This window comes from Piliocolobus tephrosceles, chromosome 13 (genome assembly GCF_002776525.5).
Source record: "Piliocolobus tephrosceles isolate RC106 chromosome 13, ASM277652v3, whole genome shotgun sequence".
Classification (NCBI taxonomy): Eukaryota; Metazoa; Chordata; class Mammalia; order Primates; family Cercopithecidae; genus Piliocolobus; species Piliocolobus tephrosceles.
In genome coordinates, this window is record NC_045446.1 from 61,336,796 (window position 1) to 61,346,609 (window position 9,814).

Sequence of the window (9,814 nt, forward strand, 5' to 3'; positions counted from 1 at the left end):
CTTCAAGTATTATAATAAAAAAAAAAGAAAGACATTAAATTTTAAGTGATAGATGGGTAGATGGATGGATACATAGATGAGAGAGAAATAGACAGACTCAGCCTGGTACAGAGGCCTTTGTGTGTAAATCACTGGCTCCTGTGAATATTTTGTAACCTGGCCTTCTGTGATCTTCCCTCCATAATACAGATAAATCTGCTAATCTATCTGTTAGCTGCTGAGATATCTGCAAATGTGATCTCTCTTTAACTTCCTTGAATATTTTTAATACCATGAATAATGTGTATTCTATTAAAAGCATGCATCTCATATTGGCATTTAAAAGGTTGGGACAGGTTGGCATATTTTATATATTTTATCCTAGGTAGGCAGCACAGGGTTAGAAGTGTGTGCTCTAGATCAAAACTGTCTGGGTTTAAATCCTGGCTTTACTACTTATTAGTTGTAAGACTGTGGGCAAATTTCTTAACTCCTCTATGCCCTGTGTTCTTGTCCTGAGGGAAATAAGAGAACTTCTGTCATTGAGTGGTGGTGAGGTTAAATGAGCTCATGAAGAAATCCTAAGACCCGAATAAGTGATAACCGTGATCAGCTATTACATAGCTGACAGCCTTCTGACTTGAGTTAGCCTAGGATAAGATGGAGGGTAGCTCCCCTCTGTCCCTCCTCAAACTAGTCAGAATATACCTTCTAAGGGGAGGTTTCATCAAAGCAGCTAGACCCAAGGTTGAGGCTGAGTCCATACTGTAGACCCGTTTTTGTCCCACAAGCAGAAGTCCCACAGTAGGATTCAGGACACCTATCAAATTCAGTCTATGCTATGAGCAGCCACTGCAGATGAACCTAAAGGACTATTGATAAATTGTTTTTCTCCTATTTGACCAGTTGGTTGAGGATTGAAGAGGAACATTGTTGCCTTTAGTCATGAGATGACCATGTTCCTGGATCATCAAGGAATAGTCCAGTCCAAAAAAGGTAATGTTGTGATAAAAGTCCATCACAAATACCCACCCAAACTCATATACTCATAAGGCCTTAAGGTAACTCTCACTTCTCAGGTTATGGAAAGACCTGAAGTTGCCCACCCTAAACAGATTCCATTCAGGCCAGTGGTCCAAGGCCTCAGACCTCAGGGTCCCCAGCCCAGACCCCAACTTTCACACTCTAGCCCCTGAACTCACCATACCTCCAGAGCTTGTATCTCCTCTCATCTGTTCCTCTGTTAGTGAAAGTCATTTCTTGCTGTGTCAGTAAAAGTCAACACTTTATAATCCTCTCGATGGAGGTAGGGAAATAACAGGGCTGCTGGGATCCAGGTGCAAATCCAAGAGATTTCCACAACTAAACTTCCTGAACCTTCTGAGTTCTGAGCCAGGCAGCTCTGGGACATGGAAGGATGCATCAGGCAGTGTATCCTAATGATTCACACCTGAGGATTTTTCTTAGCGGGCGCCAGAAGGATATTAAGATGTCCCATACTGCACACCTGCTCTTTCCAAAGAGCCAGGCTATGAATTGCCTGGTGGCAAATGGAGGCAGGTTGGGGGAAACAGGATGGTTAGAGACTGAGACACACTCTGTCCTTTAGGGATGACAGAGGCCATGAGTAATTCCTGCTTCTAGAAAGAATGAACACAGGCTCTTTTCAAATTCTGCCAAAGAGATATCAGGCAGTGTAGCCAAAGAGATATCAGGCAGTGTAGCCAAAGAGATGTGCATGAGTGCTTTAGACATGAGAGCATGTTAGTGAAGAGAAAAGAGGTTCTCTATCTAATTTTACGCCTGTAGCTAGAGAATGTAGGTGACTGAAAGTCTGTATTGATGAAACAATATCCCTTTCTCCCCAGTAACACCTTTGGAGATTATTTATCAAGCATAATATAGTGAAAAAACCATGATCTATTTCAGAATCTGTCACTTGTCAACTGTGAACAAATTATCTCCTCCTTGGTAATAAGCAAATTATCTCCTTGAGCCTCTTAAGCTTTATTCGTAAACTAGGGATGATGGTTATTTCATGAGATCATTGTTAGTGTTATATTAGAATATACAAAGGGTGCAAAAAAAAAAAAAGCTTGCAAGTTTCACATACTTCCTCTCCAACAGGAAACGGAGAACTGGTTCAGTAACCTGTCTGGATTCCTCTATGGCCAGCATGTCATACTAACTCTCCCCCACCATTCATGGTCAAAGCTTGTTTGTTTGTTTTTTTTATTCTGGAATAATTTTAGATTTACAAAAAAGTTACAAATATAGTTTACAGAGCTTCTGAGTGTCCTTCACCCATTTTCCTTAATGTTAACTTCTTACATAACCATGGTACATTAGTTAAAAACCAAAGGACTAATATTGGTAAATTGCTATTAACTAAAGTCTACATTTTATTTGGATTTCACCTGTTTTTCCAAAGTCTTTCTTCCGTTCCAGGATCCAATCCAGGATACCAAATTGCATTTAGTCGTTATTTCTCCTTAGTGTCCTCTGGTCTGAGATGGAAGTTTCTCAGTTTTTCCATGGTTTCCATGACCTTGAGAGTCTTGAAGAACACTGACCAGGTATTTTACAGAAGGTCAGAGCTTTTAATTAACCAACTTCAGCCATCGTCTCCTCCTCCATTTCTAGGATGGAGAGGACAATCTAGAGTTGAAAGGCTTTGCTACAGATGTCCTTTGTTTCACTGCAAGTCCCAGCGTGTCCTGGAGATTAGGGAAGAGAAAATTTCAAAGTTCAGTCTGCTCAAGTCTCTTAGTTCCTGAGATCATCCAAGTTGTTCTTCTAACCTGGAGACCAATCTCTGCCCTCCGTGGGCTGCAACCAATACAGGCATTCCCATATCTATCACACATCCTATATTCGTGCGTTGAAATTTAAGTCAGAAATTTCACAGATTCTTAACAAGTTTCAGGCTCTAAAGTTAATAAGATAATTTTTTAAAGGATTTGTATATGTATTTTGCTGAAATGCTAACTTCTCTCTGATGAAATATTTTCTTTAGCTTCTCTACAGCCTGTCTCTAGAATTTTTCATTTGCCTTAAAACTAATAAATGTAGCCACAGTCAGATTGTCTCTCACATCTGAGATGTGAGAGAAAATAATAAATGGAAGTAGACAGGTAAAACACAACATCAATTCTATCTGCTTATATGGAGACTACTATCATTCACCAACTTCAGCCGTCCCCTCGTCCTCAATCTCCAACATAGAGAGGGTAGCCTAGAGGTGAAAGGCTCAGATGTCCTGGAACTCTGTAGTTCTTTCTGTTTCACTGCAGTCCCAGTGTGTTTTCTTCATTCTAAAATCTACATTTTCCAATAGTCTTTTCAGTGGTTCACAAAATTTGGGTTTCTTTATGTACTGTGCTTTACTTATAGATTAACAGATACCAATCCTGTTCTCAAGTAGCTTATGACCATGAAACACAGTAAAGCATGTGTAAAAACTGAACTGCTACATTACACTACACTCTAGCTGATAACAGAGAAATAAGACTTTGTGTAAGAGAGGATGGTATTGGAGACTTTGAGGGTGTGTTAGCCTTAAATATATAGACATAAAAGTCTTGCCAGCATTGTAGTTAACTGGATATGAAATCAGACAGAATTGAAACTCCTTATTAGCAAGTGGCCCCAGAATAGATACCTAGCCTCTAAAAGTATCAGTTTCCACTCTGTAAAACTAAGATACTAAAACTATCTGGAGCGGTTTAAGTGAGATGTTATATATAAAACAGTGGGCCTTATTTTTCACTGTTTCAGCACCTTTTTTATTATACTTTAAGTTCTGGGATACATGTGCAGAATGTGCAGGTTTGTTACATAGGTATACATATGCCATGGTTGTTTGCTGTACCCATCAACCCATCATCTACATTAGGTTTTTCTCCTAATGCTATCCCTCCCCTAGCCTCTTACTCACAGACAGGCCCCGGTATGTGATGTTTCCCTCCCTGTTTCCATGTGTTCTCATTGTTCAGCTCCCACTTATGAGTGAGAACATGCGGTGTTTGGTTTTCCGTTCCTGTGTTAGTTTGCTGAGAATGATGGTTTCCAGCCTCATCCATGTCCCTGCAGAGAACATGAACTCATCCTTTTTTATGGCTGCATAGTATTCCATGATGTATATTTGCTACGTTTTCTTTACCCAGTCTATCATTGATGGGCATTTGGGTTGACTGTAAGTCTTTGCTATTGTGAACAGTGCTGCAAGAAACATACGTGTGCATGTGTCTTTATAGTAGAATGATTTATAATCCTTTGTGTATATACCCAGTAATGGCATTGCTGGGTCAAATGGTATTTCTGGTTCTAGATCCTTGAGTAGTCACCACACTGTCTTCCACAATGGTTGAACTAATTTACACTCCCACCAACAGTGTAAAAGCATTCCTATTTCTCCACATCCTCTCCAGCCTCTGTTGTTTCCTAACTTTTTAATGATCACCATTCTAACTGGCATGAGATGGTTTCTCATTGTGGTTTTGATTTGTGTTTCTCTAATGACCAGTGATGATGATCTTTTTTTCACGTTTGTTGGCCACATAAATGTCTTCTTTTGAGACATTTATATCCTTCTGTCTGTTCATATCCTTTGCCCACTTTTTAATGGGGTTGTTTGGTTTTTTTTCTTGCAAATTTAAGTTCCTTGCATATTCTGGATATTAGCCCTTTGTCAGATGGATAGATTACAAAAATTTTCTCCCATTCTGTAGGTTGCTTGTTCACTCTGATGGTAGTTTCTTTTGCTGTGCAGAAGCTCTTTAGTTTGATTAGATCCCATTTGTCAATTTTGGCTTTTGTTGCAATTGATTTTGGTGTTTTAGTCATGAAGTCTTTGCTCAGATCTATGTCCTGAGTGATATTGCCTAGGTTTTCTTTCAGGGTTTTTATAATTTTAGATCTTACATTTAAGTCTTTACTTTATATTGAGTTAATTTTTATAAAAGGTATAAGGAAGGGATCTAGTTTCAGTTTTCTGCATATGGCTAGCCAGTTTTCCCAACACCATTTATTAAATAGGGAATCCTTTCCCCATTGCTTGTTTTTGCCAGGTTTGTCAAAGATCAGATGGTTGTAGATGTGTGGCATTGTTTCTGAGGCCTCTGGTCTGTTCCATTGGTTTATGTATCTGTTGTGGTACCAGTACCATGCTGTTTTGGTACCAGTACCATGCTGTTTGGGTTACTGTAGCCTTGTAGTATAGTTTGAAGTCAGGTAGCATGATGCCTCCAGCTTTTGCTCTTTTTGCTTAGGATTGTCTTGGTTATATGGGCTCATTTTGGTTCCATATGAACTTTAAAGTAGTTATTTCTAACTCTATGAAGAAAGTCAATGGTAGCTTGATGGGAATAGCATTGAATCTATAAATTGCTTTGGGCAGTAAGATCATTTTCACGATACTGATTCTTCCTATCCACAAGCATGGAATATTTTTCCATTTGTTTGTTTCCTCTCATATTTCCTCGAGCAGTGGTTTGTAGTTCTCCTTAAAGAGGTCCTTCACATCCCTTGTAAGTTGTATTTCTAGGTATTTTATCCTCTTTGTAGCAATTGTAAATAGGAGTTTGCTCATGATTTGGTTCTCTTTTTGTCTATTTTGGTGTATAGGAATGCTTGTGATTTTTGCACATTGATTTTGTATCCTGAGACTTTGCTGAAGTTGCTGATCAGCTTAAGGAGATTTTAAGGAGATTTGCTGAGATGATGGGGTTTTCTAAATATACAATCATGTCATCTGCAAACAGACAATTTGAATTTCTCTTCCTATTTGAATATCCTTTATTTCTTTCTCTTGCCTGATTGCCCTGGCCAGAACTTCCAATACTATGTTGAAAAAGAGTGCTGAGAGAGGGCATCCTAGTCTTATACCGGTTTTCAAAGGGTATGTTTCCAGCTTTTGCCCATTCAGTATTATATTGGCTGTGGTTTTGTCATAAATAGCTCTTATTATTTTGAGATATGTTCCATCAATACCTAATTTATTAAAAGTTTTTAGCATAAAGGAGTGTTGAATTTTATCATAGGCCTTTTCTTCATCTATTGAGATAATCATGTGGTTTTGTGATTGGTTCTGAAAGAGATACAGACACAAAAAAACCCTTCAAAAAATTAATGAATCCAGGATCTGTTTTTTTAAAAAAGATTAACAAAATAGACTGCTAGCCCGACTAATAAAGAAATGAGAGAAGAATCAAATAGACACAATAAAAAATAATAAAGGGGATATCATAACTGATCACACAGAAATACAAACTACCATCAGAGAATATTACTGTATGATGGGTTATGTTTATTGATTTGTGTATGTTGAACCAACCTTGCATCCCGGGGATGAAGCCAACTTGATCATGGTGGATAAGCTTTTTGATGCTCTGCTGGATTCGGTTTATGAGTATTTTACTGGGGATTTTCTCATTGATGTTTATCGGGAGTATTGGCCTAAAATTTTCTCTTTTTTGTTGTTTCTCTGCCAGTTTTTGGTATCAGGATGATGCTGGCCTCATAAAATGAGTTAGGGAGGTGTTCCTCTTTTTCTATTGTTTGGAATAGTTTCAGAAGGAATGGTACCAGCTCCTCTTTGTACCTCTGGTAAAATTCAGCTATGACGTCCATTTGGTCCTGGACTTTTATTGGTTGCCAGGCCACTAATTACTGCCTCAATTTCAGAGCTTTTTATTGGTCTATTCAGGGATTCGACTTCTTCCTGGTTTAGTCTTGGGATGGTGTATGTGTCCAGGAATTTATCCATGTCTTCTAGATTTTCTAGTTTATTTGCATAGAGGTTTTATGACATTCTCTGATGGTAGTTTGTATTTCTGTGGGATCAGTGGTGATAGCCCCTTAATCATTTTTTATTGCATCTGTTTGATTCTTTTCTCTTTTCTTCATTAGTCTGGCTAGCAGTCTATCTATTTTGTTAATCTTTTCAAAAAACCAGCTGCTGGACTCATTGATTTTTTTAAGGGTTTTTCATGTCTCTGTCTCCTTCGGTTCTTCTCTGATCTTAGTTATTTCTTGTCTTCTGCTAGCTTTTGAATTTGATCTTTTCTGCTTTCTCCTGTGGGCATTTAGTGCTATAAAATTGCCTCGAACACTGCTTTAGCTGTGTCCCAGTAATTCTGGTACATTGTGTCTTTGTTCACATTGGTTTCAAAGAACTTAATTATTTCTGACTTAATTTCATCTTTTACCCAGTAGTCATTCAGGAGCAGTTTGTTCAGTGTCCATGTAGTTGGGTAATTTTGAGTGAGTTTCTTAATCCTGAGTACTAATTTGACTGCACTGTGGTCTGAGAGACTGTTATGATTTCCATTCTTTTGCATTTCCTGAGGAGTGTTTTACAAACAAGCATGTGGTAAATTTTAGAATAAGTGCAATCAATGTGGTGCTGGGAAGAATGTATATTCTGTGATTTGAGGTGGAGAGTTCTGTAGATGTCTATTAGATCTGCTTGGTCCAGAGCTGAGTTCAAGCCCTGAATATCCCTGTTGATTTCCTGTCTCCTTGATCTGTCTAATATTGACAGTGGGGTGTTAAAGTCTCCCACTATTATTGTGTGGAAGTCTAAGTCTTTTCGTAGGTCTCTAAGAACTTGCTTTATGAATCTGGGTGCTCCCGTATTGGGTGCATATATATTTATGATAGTTAGCTCTTTTTGTTGCATTGATGCCTTTACCATTGTGTAATGCCCTTCTTTTTCTTTTTTGCTCTTTGTTGGTTTAAAGACTGTTTTGTCAGAGACTAAGATTGCAACCTCTGCTTTTTTTTTTTTTTTTTTTTTCTTCTTTCCATTTGCTTGGTAAATATTCCTCCATCCCTTTATTTGGAGCCTATGTGTGTCCTTGCACATGAGATGGGTCTCCTGAATACAGCACACTGATGAGTCTTGACTCATTATAGAATTTGTCAGTGTCTTTTAATTGGGGCATTTAGCCTGTTTATACTTAAGGTTAATATTGATCTGTGTGAATTTGATCCCGTCATTATGATACTAGCTGGGTATTTTGCCTGTTAGTTGATGCAGTTTCTTCACAGTGTCAGTGGTCTTTACAATTTGGTATGTTTTTGCAGTGGCTGGTACCGGCTTTTCCTTTTCATATTTAGAGCTTCCTTCAGGAGCTCTTGTAAGGCAGGCCTGGTGGTGACAAAAATCTCTCAGCATTTGCTTGTCTGTAAAGCATTGTATTTCTCCTTCACTTCTGAAGCTTAGTTTGGCTGGATATGAAATTCTGGGTTGAAAAATCTTTTCTTTAAGAATGTTGATATTGGCCCTCACTCTCTTCTGGCTTGTAGGGTTTCTGCAGAGAGATGCACTGTTAGTCTGATGGGCTTCCCTTTGTGGGTAACCCGACCTTTCTCTCTGGCTGCCCTTAACATTTTCTCCTTCATTTCAACCTCAGTGAATCTGATGGTTGTGTCTTAAGGTTGCTCTTTTTGAGGAGTATCTTTGTGGTGTTCTCTGTATTTCCCGAATTTGAATGTTGGCCTGTCTTGCTAGGTTGGGGAAGTTCTCCTGGATAGTACCAGAGTGTTTTCCAACTTGGTTCCATTCTCCCCATCACTTTCAGGTACACCAATCAAATTTAGGTTTGGTCTTTTCACATAGCCCCATATTTCTTGAAGACTTTGCTCATTCCTTTTCATTCTTTTTTCTCTAATCTTGTCTTGATGCTTTATTTCATTAAGTTGATCTTCAATCTCTGATATCCTTTCTTCCTCTTGATCAATTCGGCTATTGATACTTGTGTATGCTTCATGAAGTTCTCACGCTGTGTTTTTCACCTCCATCAGGTCATTTATGTTTTTTTCTAAATTGGTTATTCTAGTTAGCAATTCCTCTAACCTTTTTTTCAAGTTTCTTAGCTTCCTTGCATTGGCTTACAACATGCTGCTTTAGCACAAAGGAGTTTGTTATTACCCACCTTCTGAAGCCTGCTTTTGTCAATTCATCAAACTGATTCTCCATCCAGTTTGGTCCCTTGCTGGCAAGGAGTTGTGATTCTTTGCAGGAGAAGAGGTGTGCTGTTTTTTGGAAATTTCAGTCTTTTTGCACTGGTTTTTCCCCATCTTCATGGATTTATCTACCTTTGGTCTTTGATGTTGGTGACCTTTGAATGGGGTTTTTGTGTGGATATCCTTTTTGTTGATGTTGATGCTATTACTTTCTGTTTGTTAGTCTTCCTTCTAACAGGCCCCTCTGTTGCAGGTCTGCTGGAGGTCCACTCCAGACCCTGTTTGCCTGGGTATCACCAGCAGAGGCTGCAGAACAGCAAAGACTGCTGCCTGTTCCTTCCTCTGGAAGCTTTGTCCCAGAAGGGCACCTGCCAGATGCCAACAAGAGCTCTCCTGTATGAGGTGTCTATTGAACCCTGCTGGGAAGTGTCTCCCAGTCTGGAGGCACAGGGGTCAGGGACCCACTTGAGGAAGCAGTCTGTGCCTTATCAGAGCTCAAGCACTGTCCTGGGAGATCCACTGCTCTCTTCAGAGCTGGCAGGCAAGAACGTTTAAGGCTGCTGAAGCTGTGCTCACAGCTGCCGCTTCCCCCAGGTGCTCTGTCCCAGGGAGATGGGAGTTTCATCTGTAAGCCCCTGACTGGGGCTGCTGCCTTTCTTTCAAGAGGCCATGCCCAGAGAGGAGGAATCTAGAGAGGCAGTCTGGCTACAGCAGGTTTGCTGAGCTGTGGTGGGCTCCTGGGCTCTGCCCAATTCGAACTTCCCAGCAGCTTTGTTTACACTCTGAGGGGAAAACCACCTACTCAAGCCCCAGTAATGGTGAATGCCCTTCCCCCGACCAAGCTCAGGCATCCCAGGTCAATTTC